Source organism: Argiope bruennichi, chromosome 1, assembly GCF_947563725.1.
Source record: "Argiope bruennichi chromosome 1, qqArgBrue1.1, whole genome shotgun sequence".
Taxonomy (NCBI): Eukaryota; Metazoa; Arthropoda; class Arachnida; order Araneae; family Araneidae; genus Argiope; species Argiope bruennichi.
In genome coordinates, this window is record NC_079151.1 from 66,284,239 (window position 1) to 66,296,090 (window position 11,852).

General features: G+C 29.8%; 1 long non-coding RNA gene across 1 annotated transcript; it reads right to left on the reverse strand.

Moving 5' to 3' along the window:
* Positions 1-2,364: 2,364 nt before the first annotated feature.
* LOC129967355 (uncharacterized) lies at positions 2,365-7,062 on the reverse strand. The gene is made up of 3 exons (XR_008784364.1): positions 6,928-7,062; positions 4,470-4,632; positions 2,365-2,988 (listed from the first exon to the last, which is right to left on the reverse strand). It is a non-coding gene; the product is annotated as an uncharacterized LOC129967355 (long non-coding RNA).
* Positions 7,063-11,852: the final 4,790 nt, after the last annotated feature.

Sequence of the window (11,852 nt, forward strand, 5' to 3'; positions counted from 1 at the left end):
CTTGAGAGACGTGAACTAAATTTAATACAGCCTAATAAATAGCATTAATACAAAATATAATTGAGATTTATAACAGTTTCAAGGTAATATTATACAAATTCAAATAACTTTTAAACTTACAATAAGCTTAATTCAATTAAAGTGCTTAAAGTGGTAAGGGAACTTCAATGAAAGCTGAACTTCTTAAGAATATAGTTAAGCTTAAGCTATTTCCCTAAAGAGGCTTCAAAAATGAAGACATGCATATATAAACACGCGATGTAAATTTTAAGAATATTTATGCTAAAAGTTTTAAGATTCTTAATGAATGCATTTTGCAATTACCATTTCAAAAATATACCCTTTAATTTTGACAAAATAATTTCAAAATTTCGTAAAAAATGTAACTGATTTAATTGAAACTTTAAATTCAAATGAAACGAACCACTTTACGAATTTTAAAATTTGCAAAGGCATTTCAAAATAGATTAATTTCAATCTGTGAATGGATCGATTTTTTGGAAAGTCATTCATGATATGAATGATCCATTTGTGGAATTGTTCTCCAATCCAAAAATAGAGGTTTCTCTCAATTCAAATTTTAAACAAAATATTTGATTTTATTAAACTTTCTTGGAATACGAGAGGATAATATTAAAGTAACAGGAAATGGAAAGAATTGTATCCTTACAACTAAGGATGATATTTAATTTTTCTATTCCATCTTTAAAATTTTATCTAAAACTTAATTACATGGACTCTGAGGTAGACAAAATATTAAATTTCTTGCCAATAGTTCTACAATACCTTCCTCCAATGTAAATTAGAGCCCTACCGAGAATTTTAAAAATAGTAAAATAAAAAACATTAAAGTAATTGACGTCAACATTAAAATTTGAATTTGTCAATTAAGATTACTTCCGGATTAAATTTGAGGAATGCGCTATTTAAAGTTTTTGAAGATTTCATAGACCATTCACATTAAACAGTTGGTTTTGTCGATAAATTTTATGCTTCCAATAGATGTATCCAACTTTGATCCGAGCCAAGAAACGATATTTAAACGAGTATCTGCAATACTAATCGCCTGAGATGGCAGTCAACATCCCTACTCTTAATATTGCCCTGCCCAAGTTTATTTAAAGATTAATATTAATCTTTGCTATATACAAATTTCATGCAAAACCCCTTCAAGACAGGACAATTCCTTGTATTGAGCATTTAAGAAAATTAAACGTTTATATTTACGTCTACTATAATTTATAATTTAAATCTACTCTAAGCTCCTGATTTTATATCTATCGTTGCCAATGTTTGAAATAAAAATTGCACTTTTTCAGGTTCAAACCTTTATCCCTTCCATATTAGTGTTCTTTTAAGGTAATTGCCCTCCCACTTAACGCTTCCCGAATGTGATAATCCCCACTGTATTCTAATTTTTTTACTATCCCAATAATTAAATCTGGCATTTTGCAACTAACCCCATTCGTGGCAACACGTTAAGTACCGATTCCCTGGGGACCGACACTTTCCGTTTAGCCCGTCGGTCCCAACAGCCTAGACGGAAAGTAAACAGGGACCAGCATATTACTTAACGTGCTAACCTCTATCCCCACTCTACCCATCCCTCCCCCAAGTCTTATTTCAACCACTCGTAATGAACCAGTGAAGTGCAATTTTTATTTTTAATATTGGCATCTATAATATCAATAACTAAGAGTTGTACCAAAGAACACAAATTATCGTAGTTTAAACCTTGCACTTAAGGTCTATTTTCAAGAATTTAATATGTTCAAAAATTTTAGTTCTAAAGCTGTTTACCGATGCATTTTACTTTGTTTTGAGATGCACCCGAAATAATTCCCGAGAATTATCACCATGCCTCAAAGATACTAAATTTAAAATCTTATCTGAAAGTTCTCTTTATGTTAAGAAGTTTCTATCAACGAACTTCATTTTATTGGTGTGGTTTGAATAAGCCGTTTAAGATAACAGACAAGAATTTATAAGCTTATTGAACAGGCTACTTTTAAAATTGAGAATAAAAGCTTTCGAGGTCAAATTGGTAGTTGCCTTGTCAGTATCGCAATTACCCATTTAAATTGTCGATTAATCAAACCTAGAAAACTTAAGTTTGTTTTGAGGGGAAGGGGGTGGATTTAAAATATGTAGAAACATTCAAATATAACAGATCTCCTTTTATAGATTAAATCGATATGGAGAAGTCTGAAACAGGATTCTTGACGTCAATTTGCAAGACGGCATTTTTGGGGGGACCGCGTTTTTTTATAATTTTATCCATCGTTACTCGGCATACCCAGATATTATCGTTAATATATCAGTACAACTTATGCAATTAATGGGTTAAGTATAACAGGACCGAAATTGGGGACATCTGAAAATGTCAAAGAATTCTGTACACCTATGATCGGAATGTTGGATATTATCACCTTTGAAGTGTATGCTTAGCACGTAAATATTTAAAAATTCCTTTGCAAATTTAACACACGATTTTTAAAGACGCGAATTGATTTGCGATTGCCGATATTTTGGATTGGAATCGAATATTCAACTTAACCACTGATGCGAGTGTTTTCCCGTTCCATTCGAAATAACTGTTAAATTTAAAATTTTAAAAATTTATAAAGAATTCGAAAACATTGAAGTTCCCTTGCATATTAGTAATAGACCATTTATTATCAGTTTAGTTATAGTTTCAGGTCGAAGTGTACAATTTCAGGAAAATTGTCGATTAAACTTAGATCATTAAATTCTTCAATTAATTTGGTTATTTCACGTTGGACAGATGAATTTAAGCTATTGTGCCGGAGTTTTCAAAGTCGTGCAAGCATATAAAAGTAGTCCAGTACTGAAAATTTTACCATCCAGGTGGTTCGCAGATTTCAGAACAATGAAGAATTGGCAAGATGCACGACTTTATAGCAACTAAAGCGCATCTTAATCAGCGTCTAGATCTCCGTTCATGGTCATGAAATGGTTGACCAAGTCCTGAAAAATAGCATATGAAAACTAATGTAATCAAAGTTGAAGAGTCAAACTCAGTCATTCTGACTACATTTTCATAATACATGAAATATTGCAAGTTATTTAAAGCAAGAAAAATTAATATAACCATTATAAAATCCGATTCAGGCTTCAAAATGTCTAACAAAGGAATTCAAATACCATTTATAACCGAAGCAAGATAAGTGATAAAACAATCCATTCGCAAATTCATTATGCTAATTGTACCTACACCTTACCCGTTATTGGTATTGTATCTAATCTCGGATTTTGTTTTTCTTTTCATTGGAACTATTGAAAGGATTTCTTTTAAAACTTAATCGCAGTAAAGATTGGTGGCATTAATGATTTTTGGTTAATTGCATCCGTTTTTACCATTACTGCTCCAAAGTATCGATTTATTCAAATTAAAAAACATGCTAGAAATTAACAAAATGCAAATAGTTAAAAAGTTGTCTAAACACCCAGTTTGCGATGTTACCATACGAAATATTTCAGACAAGTCTCATAGCTTGAAAGTAGAAGGGTTAAGTATGTTACTTGCAACTTACAATGCCGATTCATGAGCAACGAGACGTTCCAAGAACTGAATGTATTTCTATACAAGTCCTTTAGAAACCGAATAGTCTTGATAAGTTCACATTTAGTATACTAAAAGTTTCTTTATATTGAAGATTAAAATCCAAGTTAATATATACCATTTCAAAAAATATGAACAGCATTTGATTACAGAAAGACCGTTTCCAATTATGAAATGGAAAACTCGTACACCGAGATGAGTAGATACGACCCAAGATATAAAGCGAATTCCTGAATGAGGACAAACTACGGTTGTCATTTCGGTATTATTTCTGTCTTATAAAGCTTACTAAAAATTACAAGCGATTTCGCTGAGTAGCCTTTACTTTAAGTTAAGAAGCCATTATTTTTCCTGCAGCCATATTTAAAACTTCATGTAGTTTTATAGTCGATGGGAATTTACTCGGCTGGTAACGAATAGCAAAGAAAAGGAGTAGTTATCCTCGAGAAAATGCTGAAATATCGGTTAATGAACACTTCAAGAATTAAATGACTTGTTCCTTTAACTGGAGTATAGATCTTTATGGCCATTCAGACATTTCAGATAAAATGTTTTGTTCAAATAATCCACTCGATTTCCCAATGCAAGGTAAATTAATCGATTACTCTAATAGTTTTATGAAATGCCCTATTTGATTGGCAGAACGGTATGACCTACCAATGGAATTATTTTTGGCGGAGAAGGGTCATTACCGACTTATGTTCATTCTAGGAGAATATCCAGCTTAGAAAAACAAAAGCTTAACATAAAAGATAGAAAGCTTAGTAAGCAGCTTTAACTTCGCAAATGCTCAAGAAATTCATTTCAAAATATGCATCAGAAATATCCACTTTCTTTAGCTATGAAATTCTATTATAACAAATTAAAGATGTGTTCAATTTTTTACCTCGATAGAAGGTTCAAGTAACATCTTTTGGCAGAACACTGCTGGGAAAATGGCGTTTCCAGTTCATGGGCTGCATAGGCAAGATTTTGAAGTATAATGGCAACTGGTAGGTGCCCATTTTAAAGCTACGGAGCAAAAGATTGCAAGGATTTATTCGAAGCTCCTGCAAGAGATTAAAAGTATTTAAAAATTTCCCCCTCAAAAGTAGTTTCAATATTCTGACTGCTCATTTCGGTCAGAAACACCACTGAAGTTCTTTAATATCATCAGTTAACAAAGACATGTCTGGAAAATGGTTGATAATATCAAATTCTTAAAGCTATAGAATGAGTTCTTAAATGCATATAATTGTATCTAATTATTTTCATGGGTGAAAAATAGGCCTAAATACAAAAGCTCTTGTCTTTTCTGTTATATAGCAAGATATTTTTAATATACAGAGTAGCGACTTAATAATCGTTACCCGCATTATCATTCATTGTATTGCCCCCGATTCTTATGATGCCTACAACTTTTAAAGAAAGATGTAGGAAATAAACAGTTGGGTGGAAGACAAGCAACAGAAAGTCTGCAACACAAGAAGCAAATCATTTTATGTCCATCTATGCATTTATTAGTCTATTATCGTTGCTCGATCTTGGAGGTAAGCAATTGAAAGCTTGTCTTTAAGATCATACAAAAATTGGAATGAAAACCAGCAATTCTAGTTTATTGCTTATTCTGATAAGGATTTTAAAGTCCCTGTACATTAAAATATCACGGAGTCCGATTTACTCAATTGGCAATCGGTTACATAAAATTAAAACTGAAACTAAGAATTTTTTTTAATTCCGGAGTCTCGTGATGAAATCTATTCCCAAAACCATGAACCAGCCTCTGAATTCCCGTAGCTATTTTTAATATTGTAAGCTCTGTTGCTTGGTTTGTTTGAGAAACATTTTACTTTTAGAGAAACATTTTACTTTTAGAGAAACATTTTACTTTTAGAGAAACATTTTACTTTTAGAGAAACATTTTACTTTTAGAGAAACATTTTACTTTTAGAGAAACATTTTACTTTTAGAGAAACATTTTACTTTTAGAGAAACATTTTACTTTTAGAGAAACATTTTACTTTTAGAGAAACATTTTACTTTTAGAGAAACATTTTACTTTTAGAGAAACATTTTACTTTTAGAGAAACATTTTACTTTTAGAGAAACATTTTACTTTTAGAGAAACATTTTACTTTTAGAGAAACATTTTACTTTTAGAGAAACATTTTACTTTTAGAGAAACATTTTACTTTTAGAGAAACATTTTACTTTTAGAGAAACATTTTACTTTTAGAGAAACATTTTACTTTTAGAGAAACATTTTACTTTTAGAGAAACATTTTACTTTTAGAGAAACATTTTACTTTTAGAGAAACATTTTACTTTTAGAGAAACATTTTACTTTTAGAGAAACATTTTACTTTTAGAGAAACATTTTACTTTTAGAGAAACATTTTACTTTTAGAGAAACATTTTACTTTTAGAGAAACATTTTACTTTTAGAGAAACATTTTACTTTTAGAGAAACATTTTACTTTTAGAGAAACATTTTACTTTTAGAGAAACATTTTACTTTTAGAGAAACATTTTACTTTTAGAGAAACATTTTACTTTTAGAGAAACATTTTACTTTTAGAGAAACATTTTACTTTTAGAGAAACATTTTACTTTTAGAGAAACATTTTACTTTTAGAGAAACATTTTACTTTTAGAGAAACATTTTACTTTTAGAGAAACATTTTACTTTTAGAGAAACATTTTACTTTTAGAGAAACATTTTACTTTTAGAGAAACATTTTACTTTTAGAGAAACATTTTACTTTTAGAGAAACATTTTACTTTTAGAGAAACATTTTACTTTTAGAGAAACATTTTACTTTTAGAGAAACATTTTACTTTTAGAGAAACATTTTACTTTTAGAGAAACATTTTACTTTTAGAGAAACATTTTACTTTTAGAGAAACATTTTACTTTTAGAGAAACATTTTACTTTTAGAGAAACATTTTACTTTTAGAGAAACATTTTACTTTTAGAGAAACATTTTACTTTTAGAGAAACATTTTACTTTTAGAGAAACATTTTACTTTTAGAGAAACATTTTACTTTTAGAGAAACATTACACATTTCATTATGGCGCTAAGAGGTAGACACGTCTTGCCGAATCAACGCACATTTTATTAATTTTACTTAATAGTTTTTTTCTTCTATTCATAAACACGAAAACGTGTTCTATACATTTGTATTAAATACATTAGATACATAGATTATTGAAAATGAATGCAACATTATAGAGCAACATAAAACAAATTATTATAATCATTTAGAAAGGATAGCCATTATTTGTGGAGGTAAAGCTTCTTCACGATTACAGAGTAAAATATACTAAATAGCCATGTTGAAGTTATTAAAATAAAAACTTACCATTAAATATAAAGGTAATTTCTCCATCAATCCTAAAGAAAATTCGCATGTATACAGCATATCACTACGAATAACAGCCAGCTTTACAAGAACCGAAACATCCCAGCATACACATCAGCAAAAATAACATAGAAAGATGAAAGAGACCACGAATAGTCTTTTTTATATGTTGATCATCTTCTAACCAATCAAAATACTTCCAATTGATATTCTTTTTTGTCTGACCATTTGTAGTTCATTTGCATAAAACTGATTTCTCTCTATTAACCTCGACGCTTTGACGACATGGTGAGCAAGACCATGCTTCAATAACAGAAAATCGCTGATTCTAGGGACGATTTCACTAGTTATGTGTACCGTATTCAGACATGGTGATTATTAAACCTGCCAAAAATCGATAAAATGTTCTCATGTCGATGTAGGATGTTCAAGTGCTGGCTTTGATGTCATTTTATTATTTGACCATGGTTCAAACTATCTCAATTCGTTCCAAATGAATCCTCGTGTACCAGATAAATTCAATGAACATAAATTTACTTTTGAGATTGGCTAATAACAATAAAGGTTGTTAGACAAATTTTTAAATGACCGTTAATCTTGCTATATTCCGTTAAACTCCGAAGATTATTCAAACGGCTTTAAAATAGAGTGTAAGCTTAGCAATTCAATTCATTGTTCAACATTAAGTGAATCTTGTTATTTATAAAATGTTAATATTTTGACAATTTTATTAAGTAATTGCTATTCGAAATAATATAAATTTCGAAATGCAAAATGTATTGGCCCGTTCTTCCTCGTTTTTTCTCTCGTTTTTCATTTTTGCACGTTGATGTACAGGTCTTCTTTTTTATCCTGGTGCATGAATAAAACAGCCAGTGTTAGTTTTATAGTGTTAGTTTAAAGTGTTAGTTTTTATAGTACTGTTTGTTTCAAAATATTGAATATCGAATATTGAATTCATAATAAAAAAATGATTCAACATATCCAATAAGATGGAATCCTGTTGTCTGCAGTAAGTCAATAGATCCTTAAAAAGCATCTATGGACTTTATTGCGATATTAGAAGAATTTTAATTTAATATAATGGCAATAAAATAATTATATTCTAGCTTCTGTGTCTATTTCCCATTAGTAAATACGATTGACTGGAGGTGATTCTCTGAAATTTGACGAAGGCATGATTAATAGAATTAATTAGTACAATTTGTAATTAATTCCTACGACTACGAATTCACTCTTCGTTCATTTTATTTATTTAACGGCTCGGATCATTGTGACATTCTGATTAAATTGCTGAAATTATAGAGATTTAAAAGTAAGCTCCCAAGGCTGAATGAGTTTTCAAATGCCTTAAAACAATCACTTGCTCTGATATGGATGGAATTATGTGGATGTTGTTGTCGTTGATGATGATGATGTAGGATAAATTTTAACATAAAATCTTTTTGTTAGATAAATTGAGTCATTTTACTGCGTAGAATTCTGGCAAAATTCACAGGTTCAAAGAAATAGCTCCCGTATGATATGCTTACGCATTATCTCTACTCTACAGGCCAAATCATAATTTTTCTAAAATTTAAAATAGAATTTTGATTAAATCATTAATTAATCCATCATAAATTTTAATAAATCTCACAGCTGTAATCTTTCAAGCGTTCCAGAATTTAAAAACTTTATATAATACCAAATTTACAGTCGAGAGATTTTTTTAAGAGTTTTTGGTAATTCTTTAAAAAAAAACATTTTTCTATCCTGTTTTTCAACAATAAATTACGATGTTGCCCTAAATTTCAAATAATTTTCATTGTTTCATTAAATATTTTTTTCGCGTAATTTCCTTAGATTATTGAAAATTTAAGAAGAAGGATTCTGCTTTGCATTTGTGAAGTTTGAAAAACAAATAAATAAATAAAATTTCAAATTTCAATGCAGGAATTTTTTTTTTTAAAAAAAAAAAGCTATAAACCGCACATTTATGTGTTTAATGGCGCAATGGGCTGGTCTCAATTATAATTTATCAGTTGTAATTGATAAATTGTAATTATAATAAATCTGTACTATAAAAATTCATAAAAAATTTTTTTAATATTTACATTGTATTTGGGAAATTAATTAATAAGCATAAAACATGTGTTACTGCAATGTGTAACCAAATGATACAATTTAGTTGTTGTTTTCTTTTTTATCAAAAAAAAAAACTAAAAGATTTAGTTTATTTTTAAAGTATTTTTTTACTGTTATAGGAAGGAAATTTATTTTTTCCGAATGGAATTAAAAGATCATGCATTGTAGAGTTAAAGTATATAGAAATAAATTTTTTCAATCAAAACTCTAAGTAATAATCAAGAAATGTTTAATTAATTTATTATTTGTCACATAATAGCTATATTATTAACATATTTCTTCTGTGTTTAATTAAACTTTTTATATCGCCATCTGGCTTTAAATAGAGCCCTTAATTAATAATTTCTGGTAATCTGTATAAATGTAGATCTATGATGGTTTAAGCAATTCTTTTATAATTCATCTCTTATAATTCACAAGAAATTCGAACCACATAATCTTACTTCAACATTGATTTTTTTAGATACACTAACTTAAAAAAACATATTTCAGTCTTTTATTTCAAGAAATATAGGGTGTTCATTAATTATTGTCGGGGTTTCCGTACCTCATAACTTTCGAATAAAAAATATTACGCAAAAACCGATTACGTATTCGTAAATTACAACTCAAAGAATTTTATTAATGATATTAAAGTGTAAAGCTTGCACAATTTGCACTTTGTAGGCATTCAGCTGAAGGCGATTATGTATTCGTAAATTCGCTGAACAAATTTTGACTTTTGATAATCGTGCGGGTTCTCCGAGCCCCATATTCTACAGTTATGTTAATTCCCTTTTTCTGACAAATGAAAAGTGGATTCGTCACTAAAGAACCATTTCCGAAGGTAATTTTCATCATCCTCAATTCGAGTCAAAATTTGTTCAGCGAATTTACGAATACATAATCGCCTTCAGCTGAATGCCTACAAAGTGCAAATTGTGCAAGCTTTACACTTTAATATCATTAATAAAATTCTTTAAGTTGTAATTTACAACTCCAACTCGGTTTTTACGTAATATTTTTTATTCGAAAGTTATGAGGTACGGAAACCCCGACAATAATTAATGAACACCCTATACAATATACAGGGTGTTTATAAAGTCCCGGACCCATTTTGATGTTTAATAACTCATAAAATAATAAAGATATAAACACACTTATGGCATTTATTGGTGGAATAACTCATATATTTTCCTTTTCAGGTTTGAATATTTTTACTTTTGTAAATATCGTCTGCGCGTGTGGTTAATTTCAGATAATTTCATTTTCCAGTCTAAATATCTGTACTTTTCTAAATATTGTCTGCTTATTAATTGCATTTTTCTCTCTTTTGTTTTTGGCAACTATTGCAATGTTATGTTTACTTTTGATGTGTTTGTTCTATGTAGTACTTTTATATGTGATGTTTTATTCGAGCGGATATTAAGGAGAATGCATACACCACAAGAGAAAGCACAGATTTTGTGGTGGTTCATGGAAGTGAAATCGATAGTGCAAGCACAGAGAAATTTCAGAAGAATTTACCAAAAAGATCCTCCATTCAAAAACAGCATCTTGCGGTGGAAAAAGAATTTTCTAGAAATTGGAAGTATCGAAGATAAGAAACGTTCCAGACGTCCTTGCACAAGTGATTTTGATGTTGAGCGTGTCAGAGAGACATTTTTACACAATCCTAGAATATCTGTGAGATCAGCGGCAACAGAATTGGATATGCCAATTTCGACGGTGTACAAGGTTATTAAGAAAAAATTAAGACTGCATGCATACAAAGTTCAAATTGTTCAAGTTTTGGAACCGAACGATAGGCCTAGGAGGATGGCCTTTGCAACAGATATGCTAAGGAGGATAGAAGATGCTGCTGATTTTCTGAAGAGCATAATGTTCTCCGATGAAGCATCCTTTCATGTTTCTGGCATTGTTAATCGCCATAAAGTGCGCAAATGGCTCTGTGGATGCCGACATGCTTGTCGCTACCTGGCGTGAAATTGACTATCGACTTGATATTCTCCGTGCGACGAAGGGGGCACACGTGGAAGTTCATTGACAAGGGTCATGAAACTTTTTGAGTCTATTTAACCATTTATGTTATTAATTTAAATCTATCTTTATTATTTTATGAGTTATTAAACATCAAAATGGGTCCGGGACTTTATAAACACCCTGTATAAGCAAATAAGTTTAGCAAAAATGACCGATTGTTTATAATTTTAATTTTAGCATCATTTGTTCGACGAAATGCTGGAACTTAAATATTCTCAAATTTTAATACAGAAAATTATTGATTGCTTTGTTTGCCTTTTGCTAACTTTGTTAATAAAAGTTAGTCAAGCTTTCTTAAAAATATCAGCACACACCACTAATATTAAAAAATAATGTATTCCATGATATTTTTAAAAATTATTTCATTCATCCATTGTTCCTAGCTGAAAACATAACAATAACACAACACTAGGAGGGGGGGGGAATTCTTCAATGTATGATGACTGTTTTCGTCTTGTTTCATATTTTATACATTTCTCTGAAAAGAAAACAATCCGAATGCCCATGATAAATCTACAAAGTAACTCGATTTGAAAGCTTTTTCGCATTTTATCCTCTTTAGTTTATTACAGAATGTAAGCATCGCATGAAAAATTTTCACACTGAATTTTGTTTTTAGATGAAGATATGTATGTATCCCTTCAAAGTTTTGATATATAACAAAATGTATCTATCTTGATTTTGGGTATATTTCTCTTATTAAGTAAAGAAAAAAAAAGCATTATTTTTTCAGGAAATATTTCTATGTTTGATTCTATTTCTGAATAATCGGCAAAGAA